At 47.2% G+C, this 13,648-nt stretch overlaps 1 protein-coding gene across 3 annotated transcripts in view; it reads left to right on the top strand.

Annotated features, from left to right (window-relative positions):
- Positions 1–13,172: 13,172 nt before the first annotated feature.
- LOC106575592 (runt-related transcription factor 1) overlaps positions 13,173–13,648 on the top strand; it is a 45,074-nt gene continuing 44,598 nt past the window's right edge. Inside the window, exon 1 of one of the 3 annotated variants that reach the window (XM_045699063.2) lies at positions 13,173–13,507. The gene's annotated coding sequence lies outside the window, so the exon portion shown is untranslated. Of the gene's footprint in view, positions 13,508–13,625 lie in introns of those variants that run through there. The other 2 variants (XM_045699062.2, XM_045699064.2) reach the window with 2 other exon arrangements.

The following is a 13,648-nucleotide window of genomic DNA, read 5'->3' on the forward strand; positions in this document are numbered from 1 at the left end:
ATGTGTGTGTGTGCTGCCTGGCAGAGAGACTGCATACCATGTGATTTCTCACACACACAGAGCTAAAAGCCTTGGCTCTTCTCAGTGTAGAAGTTACCAGAAACCTTGTCCACAGTAGCGTCACTTTGCTAGTCAACAACAGGCCACAGCCCAACAAACACACCACTACAGCTACGGTGACAACTCTAAACGGGTCCTTTTTGCATAATCTCGGTTACCCAGAAGCAAAATTATCTCCCGAAAGTTTGTCATTTCCTGCCAACGAGAAGCTGTCCACGAGAGATTACATTTGCACAGCAAATTCAACTACGTGTCAAAGCATGCAGAAACATTGTGTACCGCACATTTGCTGCCCAAATGGATTCTAAGATTATGGGTTTGTAAAGTGTTAATTGTTATTTATGTTAAAAAAAAAATATATATATATATATATATATATATATATATATATATATATATATATATATATATATATATATATATATCTTATAGTGAAGTTATGTTGGGATGCAGTTCCACCTTTGGCCTACAGGTGTCAGTGCAGGCCCAAGCCACGGTGGTGAGGAGAGTCAGAGAGGGAGAAAGGAAGTCAGAGAGCTGAATCCCTCAGCTTTATCCTCTACATCTGATCTGTCTACACACACATCTCCTCCACACATATCTGTCTAGCGCCTCATTCCCCCAGAAGGGTCCATTGTCCACTGGGGATGGCAGGAGCCAATGAGTAAGGCTGAGTTACAGTGTGGGTCTGTAATTAGATGTGGGGGGTGTCATGGATGAGTTGCCTCATCAATCGTATGTGTGAGTACGTGCCTGCGTGCCTGTGTACGGGTGTGCGTGCCTGAGTGCGTGCCTGCGTGCCTGTGTACGTGCCTGTGTACGTGCGTGCGTGCGTGCCTGTGTGCGTGCCTGTGTACGTGCCTGTGTACGTGCATGTATTAATGTGTGTTTTGAATGTGAATGGTTAGTTTCTCACAGTCCCAGTCATGTTGATGTCAAATCCAGATGGTCTGACTACTGATGGTACCAGTAACCCAGAACCATCTGCCGGAGGAAGTGCATAATAACTATGTATACTCACAATGTTCTATTACTCTCTCTTTCTCTTAGAGACTGAGATGCTGACTCATACAGACAGACAGACAGACGGACAGACAAACAGACAGACAGATAGATAAACAGGCAGGCAGGCAGGCAGGCAGACAGACAGACAGACAGACAGACAGACAGACAGACAGACAGACAGACAGACAGACAGGCAGGCAGACAGACAGACAGACAGACAGACAGACAGACAGACAGACAGACAGACAGACAGACAGACAGACAGACAGACAGACAGACAGACAGACAGACAGACAGACAGACAGACAGACAGACAGACAGACAGACAGACAGACCGACAGACCGACAGACAGGCAGACAGACAACCAGACAGACCGACAGACAGGCAACCAGACAGACCGACAGACAGACAGACCGACAGACAGACAGACAGACCGACAGACAGACCGACAAACAGACCGACAGACAGACAGACAGACAGACAGACAGACAGACAGACAGACAGACAGACAGACAGACAGACAGACAACCAGGTAGACAGACCGACAGACCGACAGACAGACCGACAGACCGACAGACCGACAGACAGACAGACCGACAGACCGACAACCAGACAGACCGACAGACAGGCAACCAGACAGACAGACAGACAGACCTCAGCCTGCTGGAAGACAGTGGTATCCAACCCTGGTAACTCTGCATGGCTTAATCCTGTTAGGTTATTGTTGGGCAAGGTGTCAGCCATCATCACCCATATTTCTCACACATACCTGTGTTTTTCAGAGACTAGGAACCCTTCCGTTGCTTTGGTTTGTATTGAGAGCAGACCATGGCTGTCTATGTAAGAGGGTTTTGGAACCCAGTCAGCCAGGGGAAGAGGTGTTTTGCATAAGGGAAGCTGTTGACCCAGTACTGCAATGCTGAAAAGAGGAAGAGGACATTTTCACTGCAACTGAAAACTGAGGAGACTGGAGGAGAGGAGAGAGGAAACCGAGAGAGACCAGTGTGTGTCCCGCTGCGGCTAGCCACTGCCACCGCATGCCATTTAGCTGAGGCACTGCGGCCTTACAAGCCCATCTGACCACCACACCACAGATCAGAGATCAGAGATCAGATTTACAGTCACACCACACTCTGCTGAACGCAGATTCAAGTTGCTGATGTTCCACTATGGTTCACATTTAAAAGTGAGAGACTGTCATTGTTTATTGTCAATCATAGTAAGCGCTGGTCTGTGGTTATACCTAAGCCATGCTGTGGCCAGAGTAACAGTATCAGCAATGATGGGTCTAGCTCACAGAGTAATTGACGTGACCACAAATACCCTACTGTACTGTGATACATGTACAGGTGTTTCTAATAACTATGGAAATGAAGAAACCGTCTGTGGAAGCAAGGACAAAGAAGCTTCTCTGTCAGAGAGGAGTATTCAAATAAGTATGTCCCTATCGCTCTTGTTTCTCGACCTCTATTTCTCTCTCTCCACCTACCCCCCCCTGCATCTCTCTCTCCTCCCTCTCTTTCTCTTTCTCTCCCTTTATCCTCCCTCTCCCTCTCTCTCTCTCTTTCTCCTCCCTCTCCCTCCCTCTCTCTCTTTCTCCTCCCTCTCTCTCTCTCTTTCTCCTCCATCTCTCTCTCTCTCTCTCTCTCTCTCTCTTTCTCCTCCCTCTCTCTCCCCCTCTCCCTCTCCCGCTCTCGCTCCTCTTTCTCCTCCCTCTCTCCCCCCTCTCCCGCTCTCTCTCTCTTTCTCCTCTCTCTCCCTCCCACTCTCTCTCTCTTTCTCCTCCATCTCTCTCTTTCTCCTCTTTCTCCCTCTCTCTTTATCTCTCTCTCTTTCTCCTCCCTCTCCCTCTCTCTCTCTCTCTCTCTCTCTTTCTCCTCCCTCTCCCCCTCTCTCTCTATCTCTCTCTCTTTCTCCTCCCTCTCTCTCTATCTCTCTCTCTTTCTCCTCCCTCTCCCTCCCTCTCCCGCTCTCTCTCTCTCTTTCTCCTCCCTCTCCCTCTCTCTCTCTCTCTTTCTCCTCCCTCTCCCTCCCTCTCCCGCTCTCTCTCTCTCTTTCTCTTCCCTCTCCCTCTCTCTCTCTTTCTCCTCCCTCTCCTTCCCTCTCCCCCTCTCTCACTCTCTGTCTCTCTCTCTCCTCCCTCTCTCTCTGTAGAGGTGTGTTCTCGTATAACATGACAGGGTCCACCTGTTGGCTCTCTGTTTAACTCTCCTTACCTGCCGGCCTGTAATTATACCGCTGTGAGTGTGTGTGTCTGCAGGTAGCTTTAGATAATTAGCCCCAACGCCTCAGATGCCTTTGATCTTTCTAATAGAGAGAGAAAAGAGAGAGAGAGTGTGTACAATGGACAGGTGCAAGGAGAGCGTCTTATGCCATTTTCCAGACCCCATTCACGTCTACACACACACACACACACCTACCTACACAAACACAGTGCAAAACAACACGTGTCCACTTAAAGCGAAGATGGTTTGTCACCATAGTTACTGGATAATGACTGCACTATAATCCTATAGTCCCTTAAGACCAGTCCGACCATCACTGTACCCTCAACAGGAGTGTTAGAGTCGTCTGTTTTTATGAGTTGGGAGGGAAGATGGGATGGTTATAGTGATCGTTATCTGACGTGCCAGTCGTTAGTTCAGTGTGTGTGTGTGTGTGTGTGTGTGTGTGTGTGTGTGTGTGTGTGTGTGTGTGGTGTGTGTGTGTGTGTGTGTGTGTGTGTGTGTGTGTGTGTGTGTGTGTGTGTGTGTTTACAGTAAGTCATTATAATGGCACCTCTGGGAGCCTATCATCATTAACTATCGTCAGGTTGCCGTTATGTCGTAAGTGACGTCATACGGCAATGTTGTCACAACGTTGTGAATGTCATTAGGACATATCGTTACGTCGTAATAGTCGTGCCACCGGAGAGTTGTCAGCGACGTTAGCCCCCGTTAGATGAACTGTACAGAGGACGGTAAGGTGTGTCACGGTAATAAAGCTCCTCCCTCTGTCATATACCTAGCACCATTTTGGTTCCTAGGGGTGTAGTATATCAGGAGGAAGCATTATGTTATGTGACTCCCCAATGTACCATCAGTTCTCCTTTAGGAAAGGTCCATTATCTTTAGGAGACATAATGAGGCCTCACTCACACCATAAACACCCAGCATACAGACTCTATCCCTCCTGTTGTTCCACTCTTCCACTGTCGCTCTGACAAATACAGTACACCCACATAAAAACAACCAATACAGTATTTTTTTTATTTAACTAGCCAAGTCAGTTAAGAACAACTTCTTATTTACAATGACGGCGTACTGGGGAACAGTGGGTTAACTGCTTTGTACAGGGCAGAACGACAGATTTTTACCTTGTCAGCTAGAGGGATTTGATCTAGCAACCTTTCGGTTACTGGCCCAACGCTCTAACCACTAGGCTACCTGCCCCAAATACAGTACACCCACATAAACACAACCAGTACAGTACACCCACATAAACACAACCAATACAGTACACCCACATAAACACAACCAATACAGTACACCCACATAAACACAACCAATACAGTACACCCACATAAACACAACCAATACAGTACACCCACATAAACACAACCAATACAGTACACCCACATAAACACAACCAGTACAGTACACCCACATAAACACAACCAATACAGTACACCCACATAAACACAACCAGTACAGTACACCCACATAAACACAACCAGTACAGTACACCCACATAAACACAACCAGTACAGTACACCCACATAAACACAACCAGTACAGTACACCCACATAAACACAACCAATACAGTACACCCACATAAACACAACCAGTACAGTACACCCACATAAACACAACCAATACAGTACACCCACATAAACACAACCAGTACAGTACACCCACATAAACACAACCAATACAGTACACCCACATAAACACAACCAATACAGTACACCCACATAAACACAACCAATACAGTACACCCACATAAACACAACCAATACAGTACACCCACATAAACACAACCAATACAGTACACCCACATAAACACAACCAGTACAGTACACCCACATAAACACAACCAATACAGTACACCCACATAAACACAACCAATACAGTACACCCACATAAACACAACCAGTACAGTACACCCACATAAACACAACCAGTACAGTACACCCACATAAACACAACCAATACAGTACACCCACATAAACACAACCAATACAGTACACCCACATAAACACAACCAATACAGTACACCCACATAAACACAACCAATACAGTACACCCACATAAACACAACCAATACAGTACCCCCACATAAACACAACCAATACAGTACACCCACATAAACAACAACATAACACAGCTACATAGAGCTGTATTGTAGACATCCATATACAGTGGGGGAAAAAAGTATTTGATCCCCTGCTGAGTCTGTACGTTTGCCCACTGACAAAGAAAGGATCAGTCTATAATTTTAATGGTAGGTTTATTTGAACAGTGAGAGACAGAATAACAACAAAAATATCCAGAAAAACACATGTCAAAAATGTTATGAATTGATTTGCATTTTAATGAGGGAAATAAGTATTTGACCCCCTCTCAATCAGAAAGATTTCTGGCTCCCAGGTGTCTTTTATACAGATTAACGAGCTGAGATTAGGAGCACACTCTTAAAGGGAGTGCTCCTAACCGCAGCTTGTTACCTGTAAAAAAGACACCTGTCCACAGAAGCAATCAATCAATCAGATTCCAAACTCTCCACCATGGCCAAGACCAAAGAGCTCTCCAAGGATGTCAGGGACAAGATTGTAGACCTACACAAGGCTGGAATGGGCTACAAGACCATCGCCAAGCAGCTTGGTGAGAAGGTGACAACATTTGGAGCGATTATTCGCAAATGGAAGAAACACAAAAGAACTGTCAATATCCCTCGGCCTGGGGCTCCATGCAAGATCTCACCTCGTGGAGTTGCAATGATCATGAGAACGGTGAGGAATCAGCCCAGAACTACACGGGAGGATCTTGTCAATGATCTCAAGGCAGCTGGGACCATAGTCACCAAGAAAACAATTGGTAACACACTACGCCGTGAAGGACTGAAATTCTGCAGCGCCCGCAAGGTCCCCCTGCTCAAGAATACATATACATGCACGTCTGAAGTTTGCCAATGCACATCTGAATGACTCAGAGGACAACTGGTGAAAGTGTTGTGGTCAGATGAGACCAAAATGGAGCTCTTTGACATCAACTCAACTTGCCGTGTTTGCAGGAGGAGGAATGCTGCCTATGACCCCAAGAACACCATCTCCACCGTCAAACATGGAGGTGGAAACATTATGCTTTGGGGGTGTTTTTCTGCTAAGGGGACAGGACAACTTCACTGCATCAAAGGGATGATGGACGGGGCCATGTACCGTCAAATCTTGGGTGAGAACCTCCTTCCCTCAGCCAGAGCATTGAAAATGGGTCGTGGATGGGTATTCCAGCATGACAATGACCCAAAACACACGGCCATGGCAACAAAGGAGTGGCTCAAGAAAAAGCACATTAAGGTCCTGGAGTGGCCTAGCCAGTCTCCAGACCTTAATCCCATAGAAAATCTGTGGAGGGAGCTGAAGGTTCGAGTTGCCAAACGTCAGCCTCGAAACCTTAATGACTTGGAGAAGATCTGCAAAGAGGAGTGGGACAAAATCCCTCCTGAGATGTGTGCAAACCTGGTGGCCAACTACAAGAAACGTCTGACCTCTGTGATTGTCAACAAGGGTTTTGCCACCAAGTACTAAGTCATGTTTTGCAGAGGGGTCAAATACTTATTTCCCTCATTAAAATGCTAATCATTTTATAACATTTTTGACATGCGTTTTTCTGGATTTTTTTGTTGTTATTCTGTCTCTCACTGTTCAAATAAACCTACTATTAAAATTATAGACTGATCATTTCTTTGTAAGTGGGCAAACGTACAAAATCAGCAGGGGATCAAATACTTTTTTCCCCCACTGTACACCAGAAAGTCTCCAGATAGAAACACAAACTATTTTATTTCTACGTCCACCCCCGCCCCCACTCACCAGTCTCCCCTCTCCTTATCAACCCCCTCTCTCCCAATCCACTGGGAACCAATTATCTCATTTGCCATGCTCAGTCAACTCCCCCGTCCAATTGCCCCCCTCCTCTTTTACTGACAGAAAGAGGGGGGAGAGGGGGAGAGGGGAAAAGAGAGAGAGGGGGGTGGAGAGAGGGGGAGAGATGGGAAGAGAGAGAGAGGGAAAGAGAGAGAGCGAGAGAGAGAGGGGGGGAGAGATGGGAGAGAGAGGGGAGAGGGGGAGAGAGGGGGGGGAGGAGAGAGAGGGGGAGAGAAAGGGGGAGAGAGAGAGAAAAGAGAGAACAAAACAGATTCTGTTGACAGTCATCATCTCATTAGCCTGCAAGACCCCACAGAGCTCAGCTTTCAGTGTGTGCGTGCTTGCGTGCGCGCATGTGTTTACTTACAGTAGTAAGTTTCCTTAGTGAATTGGTCTGCACAACAATCCAGCCCATGACTATGAACAATAAAATGCATTGTGGTCTAGCAATCCCCCAAGGGTCAATTTGGATGCCATTTTGTTTCTTAGATTTCACAACACAAAAGAATATGTAAAAAAAAGAATGCTAAAATGTAGCCTACAATGTGCTATCTGTGTCCTCTAGCAATGGTAAAACAGTACAGTGGCAGTGAGACATGATGCTGTGCTTTTCCTCACCTCTCCTTTGTCACCGTGGAGACAGGCAGGCAGGCTGAGCACAGTGTGAGCTCCTGAGCTCCCACAAGCCACGGCTATCTTAACCTCTGACCCCAGCCACTTACAGAGCATGTTCAGTGGTTTAGGACATTAGCAGGGATCACAGTTCAAACCCCCGGGAGTGGACTGCTCTGGGTGCTAGTTGCCCAGAGCTGTCCAAGGTCAGCTTGCCGTCCTGATCTAGGATCAGCTTGCCGTCCTCAAATGGGAAACCGTAGCCATTATGAAGGAATGCAAAAACTGACCCCACGTCAGCGTCTAGGGGAGGTCACCCTATTAGGAGTCGAGAGGGGGAACAAACCAGAGCTCTGACAACATGTTAAATATCAGGGGTCTCCCACATCGAGGATGGAATTGTATCTATCAATCAACACTTCTGTTTGGCTGGGTCGCTAATGTCATGTTAGCAAGCAAATACCTAGACAATCCCTTAACACTGTAGGTAAAGCATGTGGGATTAATAATGCCACAAGAAATAATTTGATGAATGACTCTCGCTGCTTTAACTACTGATAAATAAATATTTGAGTTACAGTTTCCTCCAGTTCCATTATGATGAAACACACGCAAATGCTGATGATGAAACATGAATTCTCAGTAGACATGCGTGTAATTAGTGGAGTCGTCACTAAGACGAATGTGTTTTCCTCTCCTCTGTCTGACTGTATTAGTGTCAACTAGGGCCTCGTCCCAACACAGTCTGAATGCTTCCTTTCTCCTCTCATCAAGCCTCCAATGACTGACAGACACATAGTGGGATGGGCTTATTACATATGTTTGTAAGATGAGAGGGCCAGGTGTGTGTGTGTGGTGTGTGTGTGTGTGTGTGTGTGTGTGTGTGTGTGTGTGTGTGTGTGTGTGTGTGTGTGTGTGTGTGTGTTTCCAGTGTCTAGGAGGCGGTCTCTTACTGGAAGATTCTCCCTCCTGCCTGCTGAGTAATGAAAAGTCTGAGACTAAATGCTTCACATCACTCTGTGAGAGACACACACACACACACACTGAGACAAAGACCTTCACATCTCACTGCGAGCAACACACACACACACACACACTTTTAACCAGTCGCCCCCTCATCCTAACGTTAGTATAACCGTCGGGGAACAAAAGGCCTTCTCTGTGCTCCCTGAATGGCAGGCCTGTTAAACGATGCCTCATCCCTCTGTCATGTGTTTGCCTGAGCGACAGGATGGCTAAACGATGGCTCATCCATGACTTCATCACGACAGGATGCTGAAATGGAAACCAGTACTGAACGGCTGTTGGTGTTTGTCTAGGAGTGTTTGTCAGAGAGAGAGAGAGAAGGGAAATCTTTAAAAGGTTTCAGTAGCGTTAGTTAATTGTTGTGGCTAAGGCTTACTGTATGCATTCCTGTATTGACTATATAATAATAATTATATTAATAATAATAATAATAATCATTTGGAGGGTGCTTATATTTGTCTTATTTCACACAAGTGTCTTCAGCCTGGTCTCATAGACTATACGTAACATAGCAAATGTACATCCGGGACACTCAGTAGACAGTAGTATGATGGGTTACGTTGGTATGGTTATGTAAGACAGATGGTTACTTAAGGCAAAAACGAAAGTAGGGTGGTTGGTTGGGGTGGATGGATCAGCGTATAACACGAAGGTGACACACACACACACACACACACACACACACACACACACACACACACACACACACACACACACACACACACACACACACACACACACACACGTACAGACACACACACTGAGCCGCCAGTGTGTCACGCAGACTGCCAGTAAGTGATCTGACCCCTTGTCCTGTTACAGAAAGGGTTATTTAACACTCATTAACACACACACACACACACACACATGCACACACACACACACACACACACACAGACACTGCCCAATCCCTACACACACAAACATGCACGTACACACACACACACCACCCCCGCTGAATGTCTGGGATTGTTTACAAGCCTGCTGGTTAAGTTGTTCCTTAGTAAGACTCTCTGCCAAAACTCAGTGAGGCCTTTCCCAGTATTTTCTGCCTGCCTATTTCTCATGAAAACTATATTCCTTATATTATGATCTCTGTTCTACCATTCTAATGATGGTGTTATGTAGGCCTTCTAACAGAAGGGTCAGGTAAAGTGTGATTGAGTTCTCATCACTGTGGCATGTCCAGACAACCATAGTATAAATGTCCACTCCCTCCCTCTCACCCTCTCCCTCACTCCCTCTCACCCTCTCCCTCACTCCCTCTCACCCTCTCCCTCACCTCCCTGTCACCCTCTCCCTCACTCCCTCTCACCCTCTCCCTCACTCCCTCTCACCCTCTCCCCCTCACTCCCTCTCACCCTCTCCCTCACTCCCTCTCACCCTCTCCCTCACTCCCTGTCACCCTCTCCCTCACTCCCTCTCACCCTCTCCCTCACTCCCTCTCACCCTCTCCCTCACTCCCTCTCACCCTCTCCCTCACTCCCTCTCACCCTCTCCCTGACCTTATGGAAGAATCCCATCCATGTTCTCCCAGATCTTCACTCTCCATCAGGTCAGCCAACCACAAGCCCTGATATTCCCAGACATCTCTGGATTCCACCCCTCCTATTGACCTGTGACCCCAGAATAATTCATAACAGATAAATGTTTTATTGTTGTGTACATTAATCATTTTTTAAATGTTCATGAACAGGAGAAGAGAGAGAAGAAGAGAGCGAGGTTGGAGTGGAGTATAGGGGGAGAGAGATACAGAGAGAGAGAGACGGGGGGGGGGGGGGCACCTGCTGGGATTCCATTGTGAGTGGGTGGATGAGTCAGAAACCAGTCCCTCTCAGACAGACAGGACAACACACTTTGAGAATTCCCCTCCTCTCTCTTTTTCTCTCTCATTCCCTCTCTCTGACCTTGTCCTTCTCCTCCTGTCCTATTTCTCCTCTGTCTCCTTCCCCTCCCTTCCTCTTTTTTCTATCCTCCTCTCTTTCCTCCCTCTCTCTGTTCAGTGTTCTGTGGGAGGGGAAGGCAGGGAGGTGCTGCAGCAGACCTAACCCAGCTGGGAGGGGCCGGGCCTTGGAGTCACGCTCAGGAAAGTCCCCTGCTTTCCCACCTCCATGAGCTCAACAGGCTGGGCCTCTTTACTATGGTATACCTGCTGAGCTGAGAGATTTACTCTCAGGATGATTGTTTCTATATGTATAGCTTCATTTTACTACTGCAGTATGTAGCTGCTAAAGACTCACAATCTCTGCTGTTTTAATGGGTCCCATAGTTATATAGGTATGCAGTGGTCCCACAGTATTGTGTAACCTACTATCTTATATCCTACTTTTAATAAGCGTCTCCTCCACACTTTTGTCCCAGGCCCAGGGGGTGGAAGCTGTGTCGTGGGAGCGCCATGGGCGGTTTGTGCCTGTATGGAGAGGTCTCACTGACAGCTGTGTCTATCAGAAACATCCGCCTCTTCTCCAAATCTCTCTCTCTCCGTCTGATTTATTCTCCTTCTGCCTTATTCTTTCTCTTTATAGTCACTACATCTCTTCCACGTATCTCCGTCTCTCATCCCCCTCTCTGGCTGACATAAGACCCCACCCCGTCTGACCCCTGACCCCTTGACCCAGTCTGACCTCCAGATGACCCAGGCAGCTGCAGCTGGAGGTTGTGTTGTGTCTGTCGGGGGTCAAAGGTCATGCTAATCCTGCTGTGTTCCCTCAGCGCGTCTCAGAGTCTTCCGTTTGGGCTCGGACTACATTGAGACGAAGACAGATCAGATTCTTCAGGAAGTATACTGTATCTGTGCATGTGTGTATATTAAGCTTAAGGCAGAGAGGGTGGGGACGCAGCTGTCTCGGCCAACTGATGACATCCACACCCGCTCACCCTTCCCTCCCTCTCACTCCTGAAGCCCAGATGGCTGAATGGCTGTGAGGGGCGTGTCTAAGGTGAGATTGGAGGCATGGTGGACCAGGTGTGGGGGGCGGGTGTGATTTGGTCCCGCCCTTAAACAATGCGATTTCAGCCTTCATTAGAGCAGGTGTACACTGACCTGGACACGCTCACACACTCACAGCCCAGCCCAACAATTAACCCCAACACACACACACTCACATCCCAGCCCTACTATTAAAATCAACAGACAAACACATATACACACACGTGTTCAGATAAATACAACTAGCTCTCACAGTCTCACGTCAGAATTAGACGTTCAACCATGTTTCTCAAACTTCAAAGTTGTTGCAAACGTCAAATTTCGAAGTGTTTAAGGTCAAGCTTAGGCACTAACTCATAATGGTTAAGGTAAGGGTTAAGTTTTGGGATAGGCTCAAAACAAAAATATCAAAAACAATTCAAACTTGCAACCTTTGGAATCAGAGGCAGATGCTTACGTCCCCGTCCACAACACCCAAGCAAAGCTGAAACCTTCTTGAAGGTAACAGCACTCACTGTTGCCCCTAGGGGCCTGTTTCCACGTCATCTCCCGAAGTCCTCAGATATGGATGGACGTCGAATACTGACTTTTATCACGGGTGACCTGGCTGGATAAATCATCCTCATCAGAACAAGGTTGAGGCTTGATGAAACTGTGGCCATAGAAGTCGATAGAACTTTTCTAGTTTAGTGGTAGGTAGTTTAGTTAACCCGCAGAGCAGTTTTACGTTATCTTTACATGACTGAATGGTGGCTTACAGGAGTAGAGTATGAAACTGTCAGAAAGCACATCATAATGGGGCTACATTAGGTGACAGTTGAATACTCTTCACATCCAGGAAACAGTGTTGCACTCGTTTGTGGCCACATCCTCCCTCTCTTTCTCTCTGTCTTCCCCCTCCTTTTCTTTCTCTCTCACTCTCTCTACTTCCCTGCTATCTAGCTCTTTCACTTGCTCCCTCTCCTTTTCTCCTCTCTCTCTCCCTCTCTTTTGCTCTCCCGCTCTTTCTTTATTTTCCTGTCACAACATAAGGAAATGGGACAGTGATATGAAAAGAGGGCATGTAAATTGTGCGAGGCTTCAGGTGCCCAAAGCGTCACACAAACAAACACACACACACAGGGGTAATTGTGTGTCCTCCTGGAGAGAGATTTGCATGGGTAGGCTTTGTGTGGGTGACTCACCTTTCTCTCTTTCTAAATACACACATGCTCACCCTTTCTCTCTCTCTCTCTCTCTCTCTCTCTCTCTCTCTCTCTCTCTCTCTCTCTCTCTCTCTCTCTCTCTCTCTCTCTCTTTTGCAAAAACCACAGACAACGCAGGCACATACACTCTATCTCTCTGCCTCTCTCTCTTTAACCTCTCTCGCTCTTACCCTCCCTCTCTCTCCCTCTGTCTCTCTCTAAACTGTAGCCACAGTCACTTCCCCAGTGCTAACAGTTGGTCAGGCAGAGGGCAGGTGGGGTGCTGAGTAAAGCCACAATACCAGATTAAACGAAAACAAAACAACGCCACAAAAAGAGAGTCGCTCACTCCGAGGATCACGTGACCGTCCTCGCCCAATGGGCTTGAGCCCTGGCTCTTTTTTCCTCGAGGGGAACAGTTGAAGCCGCCGCTGGGGTTTGGAGAGACCGACCGTGGTCCAACCACTCGACCACAAACCAGAGCTGTGACCAGACAGGAGGCGGCTACAATCCAATCACCGCCGGAGAGAGGTGAGAGGAGGGAGAGAGAAGGAGCTAGAAACAGGTAAAGAAAGACAGTGAAAGAGAGAGAAGAGTAAGGAGGATAAGTGAGAAAGAGAAAGAGAGGAGGGAGAGTAAGGAGTGTGTGAGAGAGAGAGAGAGAGAGAGAGAGAGAGAGAGAGAGAGAGAGAGAGAGAGAGAGAGA

Source organism: Salmo salar, chromosome 17 (assembly GCF_965601325.2).
Source record: "Salmo salar chromosome 17, fSalSal1, whole genome shotgun sequence".
Taxonomy (NCBI): Eukaryota; Metazoa; Chordata; class Actinopteri; order Salmoniformes; family Salmonidae; genus Salmo; species Salmo salar.